Below are 7,335 nucleotides of genomic sequence, written 5' to 3'. Positions count from 1 at the left end.
AGTATAGATTGATTAGGGGGGCTGGAGGCTAAAACATAGGGGAAACGGTTGCAAAACCCTGGCATGGCTAGTTTATTGAAGAGAAGGACCAGGGGTGACATCACAGCAGTGTTCCACTATTTGAGGGGCTGTCACAGAGAGGAGGGGGGTCAACCTATTTTCCAAAGCACCTGAAGGCCAGACTAAGGAATAAAGGATGGAAACTGATCAAAGAGAGAAGCAACCTAGAACTAAGGAGAAACTTCCTGACAGTTAGAACAATTAACCAGTGGAACAACCTGCCTCCAGAAGCGGTGAATGCTCCAACACTGGAAGTTTTTAAGAAAGAGACTGGACAGCCACTTGTCCGAAATAGTATAGGGTTTCCTGCCTGAGCAGGGGGTTGGACTAGATGACCTCCAAGGTCCCTTCCAACTTTACTATTGTTGTTGTTGTTATTATTATTATTATTATTATATCAACTTGGTACATGAATCTGTATCAGCAGAGAAGATCCTACATGTTCTCTATTTATCCAACTCCTTCCTTGTCTACCCTCCCATTTCTGACAGTGAGAATAATCAACAAATGGAACAGCTTGCCCTCAGAAGTTGTGGGTGCTTCATCACTGGAAGCTTTCAAGAAGACACTGCACAGCCATTTGTCAGAAATGATATAGGGTCTCCTGCTTGAGCAGAGGGTTGGACTAGATGACTTACAAGGTCCCTTCCAACTCTGTTATTCTGTAAATCTGCACGCGGAGCAAGCCCTGCCTCGCTAGTCTCTTTCTCGTGTAAAGAACAGTAACAATTGGATGTTTAGAGGGCTATATGTGCGTGCAGATAGGGTTATATTTAGCAGCTTTTTCTTTTGATATATATTTTTTTCCTAAAGCGTTTTTGGGGGAAAATCGGCAATGCATGAGCAAAATAGTATTAACTGACGAAAAGAAATAAAAGGGGAAGAGTATCTTTGGGGAGGGCAGATAAAAGAAAGCGTGACTTTATTTGCATAAGCGCCTCCCATCATGCACTAGGGGAACTCAATAAAGTCTGTGATTTTTAAGATTAATTTTAAAAGGTGTAGATTGATTGTATTGAAAGCAATACACTGCAATTGAAAGAAATATTTCGAGTATGAAATACGGAAGGGAAAAAAAACCCGGACATTAATCACCGTAACTTGAGAAAATCTGAGAAAATAACCTTTAAATATCCTTCCAGGGAAGTTAAAGTTTGTGCTCGCTTCGGCAGCACATATACTAAAATTGGAACGATACAGAGAAGATTAGCATGGCCCCTGCGCAAGGATGACACGCAAATTCGTGAAGCGTTCCATATTTTGCAACGGAAACACACCTCTCTCTCCAGCCACCTTTTACCTACCATAAAATAGATTTTGACACCATATAGTTTTTCATAAAGCAATAGCTTCTACAAACCCTCTACCTTGTAAGAAACGTTTGGAAAAATTCGCTGTGTTTGATTTATGAAATTATTCAGTATTTTTTTTTTAGAAAAAGGCACTGAAAGAGTGAATAAATTTAGTTGGAGGTATTACCCAATGATGCATCATTAAGTTGGTTTCAAAAGCTGCCCTTTCTTTAAATGATAGAAATTGCCACTCCCTCATCTTGCATGCATTTTAATGGTGCTGCATTATGTGTACATTGTGTCTATTATCACTGATTTGTTTTAAATGTACACCTAGAATCTGTTTAAAAGTGTATTTAGCATTTGGCAGAAATATTAAAAGGCATATCACAATTACATTCCCAATGAGCTAATATTAAAATATTTACAGGTAGACCTCGACTTACAACAGTTTGTTTAGTGACAGTTCAAAGTTACAACGGCCCTGAAAAAAGTGACTTATGACCATTTTCCACACTTACAACCATTGCAGCATCCCCATGGTCATGTGATTAAAATACAGATACTTGGCAACTGACTCATATTTATGACGGTTGCAGTGTTCCGGGTCATGTGATCACCTTTTGTGACCGTCTGACAAGCGAAGTCAATGGGGAAACCAGATTCACTTAACAACCGTGTTACTAACTTAACAACTGCAGTGATTCACTTAACAATGTCAAGAAAGGTCATAAAATGGGGCAAAATTCACTTACCCACTGTCTCACTTAACAACAGAAATTTTGGGCTCAATTGTGGTCGTAAGTCAAGGACTACCTGTACTCTATTTACAAATTCAAAGATAGAATATTTATAGAGTGAATACATGATGGAGTTGCATACAAGAAGTCTCTGGGATTTCCCTGATATGCATTCAAATATGCTTATTTAGAAATGAGGGTGTTTGGGCCTACCAGATATGAAATTGTACTTTGATGCATGCTGTCTGGCTTGACTAAAAAAGTGGGTAAACATTCAGAACAAGAGACTACTTGATTTGGAAGGTCATGAATTTGGATGACTAAAGTCAATGTGGATTTTAACAATCATTTTGTTAGACGTGCCATACTAAGAGTTTGGAACAATTACAAAAGAAGATTTTCTACAAAGTTGCCTCTTTGGGTGTCCCCACAGGAAGCTTTTTTAAAGAAAAGAAATGGTAGAGGAGCCAGACTGGTGGACTTATGGTGAAATGATACTTTTCAACTCTGGTGACCCTACCCTCAAGTCGAGGGAAGAGTTAGAATCAGAGGGCTATGTTTTTCATTGGTTTGCATATCAACAATTGAAAAAAAGATTTAAATTAGATAAAAAGAGTTATGAGTTTGACTTTGTTAAAAATGAACTGGAAATTTTATTATGTGGTAGTGATGAACATATTATTCCTAAGGTTTATAAAATGTTATTGAAATTGAATTGGAAAGTGAACGTGTAAAACACTGTATGATTCAGTGGGCAAGGGATTTTGGATATAATATAGTGCTGGAACAATGAGAGAATATGTGGACAAAAAAATTAAAATTTACATTAAATTACAATTTAAACAAAAAAATTTATAAGATGATGTACCGCTGATATTTAACACCAGATACGCTATCAAGAATGTATAAAGGTATTTCAAATGAATGTCAGAAATGTAAATGTAAAGAGGGGACCTTTTACCACTTATGGTAGACATGTGATAAAGCAAAGAAATATTGGAGTAGGATTCATATCCTAATACAGAAAATTCTTAAAGTAAAGCTAAAGATGAAAGCAGGATTTTTTCTTCTGGGCATAATGGAAAAAGACTTAGAAAAAAATTTGGAACTTTGATTTTATATATGTCAACAGCAGCAACACTATTGTATGCACAAAAATGGAAGGACATTTCGATTCCTACTATGGATGAACGGCTACAGAAGTTGATGGAGTTGGCAGAGATGGCTAAATTGTTTTGATTAAAGAAAAGAATATAAGTACTTCTGTTTCCACATGGAGACCGCTTCTGGATTTTGTGCTTGAGGTGGAAAAAAATGAAACTTTGATTTTGGGATTTACTGATTAGATTGATTTGTTATTATAGAAATGGCTAGTTTGGAAAAGTAAAAAGTGGAGGTTTGGTGTTAATGCTTTATTCTACTGCAACAGAGGAAGTCGGAAATCAATGCTTTTTTTTCTTTCTCCCCCTTTCCCCCTTACTTCTTTTTCCCCTTTCCTTCCCCACTGGATCCTACTATCTGGTTTTTTTTTCTATTTTATTTTATAATATAATAAAATGTTATAACAATAGAAACTAGAAATGAGGTGAACTTTCTAAGCTTGACAAACGCAGATGTAATGTTAATAAATCAATAGTATTTCTACTGCTATTATGTAATTAGAATAGAATATATAATATTCTTTATTGGCCAAGTGTGATTGGACATACAAGGAATTTGTCTCTGATGCATATGCTCTCAGTGTACATACAAGAAACAAAGTGATAAATCATAAATCATAAGATATAATCATAAATCCTAAGATACAACCAAGAAAGTGATAGTCATAACATACCAATAGGAACAGGTAATAGGAAAAATGAGAAGGATAATAGCAATACAGCCCTACTATATGGTTAGATATCGTTAGGCATATTCACTGATGTGGAAACTGAACTGAAGAAGCATCTTGGATGAGAAGCAAAACTTCAAGGAAAAGCAATGGACTTTTGAAAAAGTACCTTTGGGTCTTTGGGCCTAGTTGTTTTCGCAAGCAATGCCCAATAGTGGCTTCCTGAGGGGAGAAGTTCAAACAGTTTATGTTCAGAACGTGTGGGGTCTGTAGATGATGATGATGATGATGATGATGATGATGATGATGATGATGATGATGATAATAATAATAATAATAATAATAATAATAGAGTTGGAAGGGACCTTGGAGGTCATCTAGTCCAACCCCCTGCTCGGGCAGGAAACCCTATACCATTTCAGACAAATGGCTGTCCAATCTCTTCTTAAAGACTTCCAGTGTTGGAGCATTCACAACTTCTGGAGTCAGGTTGTTCCACTGATTAATTGTTCTGTCAGAAAATTTCTCCTTAGTTCTAGGTTGCTTCTCTCCTTGATTAGTTTCCATCCGTTGCTTCTTGTCCTGCCCTCAGGTGCTTTGGAGAATGGCTTGACCCCCTCTTTTTTGTGGCAGCCCCTGAGATATTGGAACACTGCTATCCTGTCACCCCTCGTCCTTCTCTGTACTCTTTTTTATTTTACCATAAATTAGCAATATTGCATCACATCTGAAGTTTTTAAAATTAAAATATATTTAAAAGTGTTGAAACGAAATATTTGTTATCACACCATCATTGTGCTTACTATAACTACCATTACTATGAATATTTCCTTGTAGGTACCTGGATCTTTTCGTCATATAACAAACATAAGTTCTTAAAACAAATTAGAATTATATATTTATATAAACTATAGTATTCATATTATATTTATAAACTTTTTCAAAAGGTTCTTACTGCATTAATGAAGCATAATCATAATAGAAGCTCCATCTACTGTGATGTCAGAAATGAAACAGTAACAAACGTTTTCTATACACACATCTGCCAAGGCTGAGCCAACAGAGGCGGGATGGAAAAGGAATTTACGGGAGATTATAGAAATACATGAATTGCAAATTCCAAACGTTTCTCACCAGCTGTTTGTAGAAGCTATTGCTTTATGTAAAACTATATGGTGTCAAAATCTATTTTATGATAGGCAAAGGCGGAGAGCGAGGTGTGTTTCTGTTGCAAAATATGGAACGCTTCACGAATTTGCGTGTCATCCTTGCGCAGGGGCCATGCTAATCTTCTCTGTATCGTTCCAATTTTAGTATATGTGCTGCCGAAGCGAGCACAAATTGTAATTCGTCCTGTACGATATATAAAGCTTTAAATACGTATAATTGTTATATTATAGTGAGATAATGTAAACTGCAAATGTGTCTATTATTTTTATATCCGTGTAGAATGTTCTTATCTCTATATGCTTATTAAATCGTATTATTACAATACATTAAAATATTTTCTTCCCAATAAATTATCTGATTTGTCTTCGGGATGCATGATGGGAAAGGACGTATGCAAATATGCGTCCCTTGGTTATCATCGCGGAAGGTTTGGGTAGGAATTAAGATCAGAGGTCCTCATCCTTATTAAGATCCCCGAAAAAGAAACAGAAATTTGAGTTTTCGCAGCAAAAGAGGCTTGGGAAAATTATATTTTTCTCTGGCGTGAGCTTTTAAAAGGTTTTATTTCACTGACATGAATATCAGGCACTTCATTAGATAGCATTAATAAGAAAGCCCAAGTTTTAGCGCATGCGCATGGGAGTTGGACTGCATGGGTGGTTGCGGTAAGTAGGGGGGATATGGGAGAGTTCATTTGGGGAGAACGGGAGGGGGGGAGGAAAAGCAAGCAAGAAAGCTAAAAATCTAAACATTTTAAAGCTACTCTCGGAGGATATTTTTGCCGCAGAGCTTGTATTTCCAGAGTAATTCCCCCCTTTGCATCGTTTGATGAGGCATTAATCTTTTAGGGTCACTACATTGTATACAATGCAGTGATTACTAATTTGGGCTATTGGTAGCTTGTGGGGTGCTATGGAGTTAATATAACTTGAGCTTAGCAAGCATTTGATAGTGTGCCCCGTGTCATTTTTATTGGCAAGCTAGATCAATGTGTGATCTATTAAGGAAAAAACAAAGATGCCTTCAAAACGGTATTCAAAGAGTAATTGATAGATTGATTGGTTGATTATGCACCATCAAGTCACTGTTTAGTCTTACAATCACAGAACAGACATTATATTTTTAAAATCAAATTGGAATATGGCATTGAATGGGGAGTTACAGATTTGATCCTGGAACTGGTAGCCATCAACATTTTCATGAATGACTTGAGTGAACAGAAAGAGGGAAGGCCTCTCATATTTAGGGCCATCATATCTAGGCTACAAAAATCTAGACTGGTGTTTCTCAAACCTGGTGACTTTGAAATGTGTGGAGTTCAATTCCCAGAATTCCCCAGCTGTGAGATATCGGGTACCTGGCTTAGTAGCGATGCATCTGAAAAGATTTTTGGAATTGTCACTGATCTTAAACTGAATATGCTTCAGCTGTGCAACATAGCTGAAAAAAGGGAAAATGCAATTTTGGGTTGCACTGATAGAAATAACAGGTCCCAAATAATAGCAAATGCCATTTCTATGATATAGTGCAGGGGTAGGCAACCTTGGCTCTTTTATGACTCGTGGACTTCAACTCGCAGAATTCCTGCGAGTTGTGATAAATGCAATTTAAAACCTTTAATGGCATTCAGTCAAATTGCAGCAAGGAAGAGAAGTAACAATAGAAGAAATTATTTGTAGCTCAGGAGTCCTTGGTGCTCTCTGAGCTTGGTGGTTTTCTTGCAGACATTGGATAATGAAATTACTTTAGAAAACAACCAAACTTAGAGGGCACTAAGGACTCCAAAGAGAAGTAAGATTCATTTTCCCAATATCTACAGCCACCTACAAAGATTACATATTCTTATGTTGCATGAACATAAGATTGCATAGCATTTCCAGATTGCTAATCTATTTCAAAAGCTCCATTTAAAAAATAACATATTATAGGCCTGCCTCAGTACCATTTTTTCCCATCATTGGTTCAGTTAATTCAGTTGGTCCATCAAATCTATTTGAAACCTTAAATACCTTCGAAAGCTCACTTAGGGTTTATGGGGTTTAAAGGGTATGACCAGTTGTTTCCAACTTTTTCAGCTACCATTATGGCCAGCCAGAGGTGATCCAGCAATTCATAGGTGTCTTGGAGGGGAGGGCAGCTGTTGAAGGCAAATCACAAAAGAGTGTTGGAACACCAGTGTGGCCCCTTTTTGATATGCATCATTGTTTCATATGCAGATATAAAAAGATGGAGCTTGCATTGT

The 7,335-nt window shown here is 36.9% G+C and overlaps 2 non-coding genes across 2 annotated transcripts; one reads left to right on the top strand and one right to left on the bottom strand.

The window, feature by feature from the left end:
• The first annotated feature begins 1,216 nt into the window (after positions 1 to 1,216).
• Positions 1,217 to 1,323, top strand: LOC114922208. The gene has a single exon (XR_003810350.1). It is a non-coding gene; the product is annotated as a U6 spliceosomal RNA (small nuclear RNA).
• Positions 1,324 to 5,154: 3,831 nt separating this feature from the next.
• LOC114922207 lies at positions 5,155 to 5,261 on the bottom strand. Its single transcript, XR_003810349.1, has one exon. It is a non-coding gene; the product is annotated as a U6 spliceosomal RNA (small nuclear RNA).
• Positions 5,262 to 7,335: the final 2,074 nt, after the last annotated feature.

This window comes from Protobothrops mucrosquamatus, unplaced genomic scaffold (assembly GCF_001527695.2).
Source record: "Protobothrops mucrosquamatus isolate PMUCROS unplaced genomic scaffold, P.Mucros_1.0 scaffold6, whole genome shotgun sequence".
NCBI lineage: Eukaryota > Metazoa > Chordata > Lepidosauria > Squamata > Viperidae > Protobothrops > Protobothrops mucrosquamatus.
Note: the sequence above shows the minus strand (reverse complement) of the source record. Positions and strands in the feature narration are given on the sequence as shown.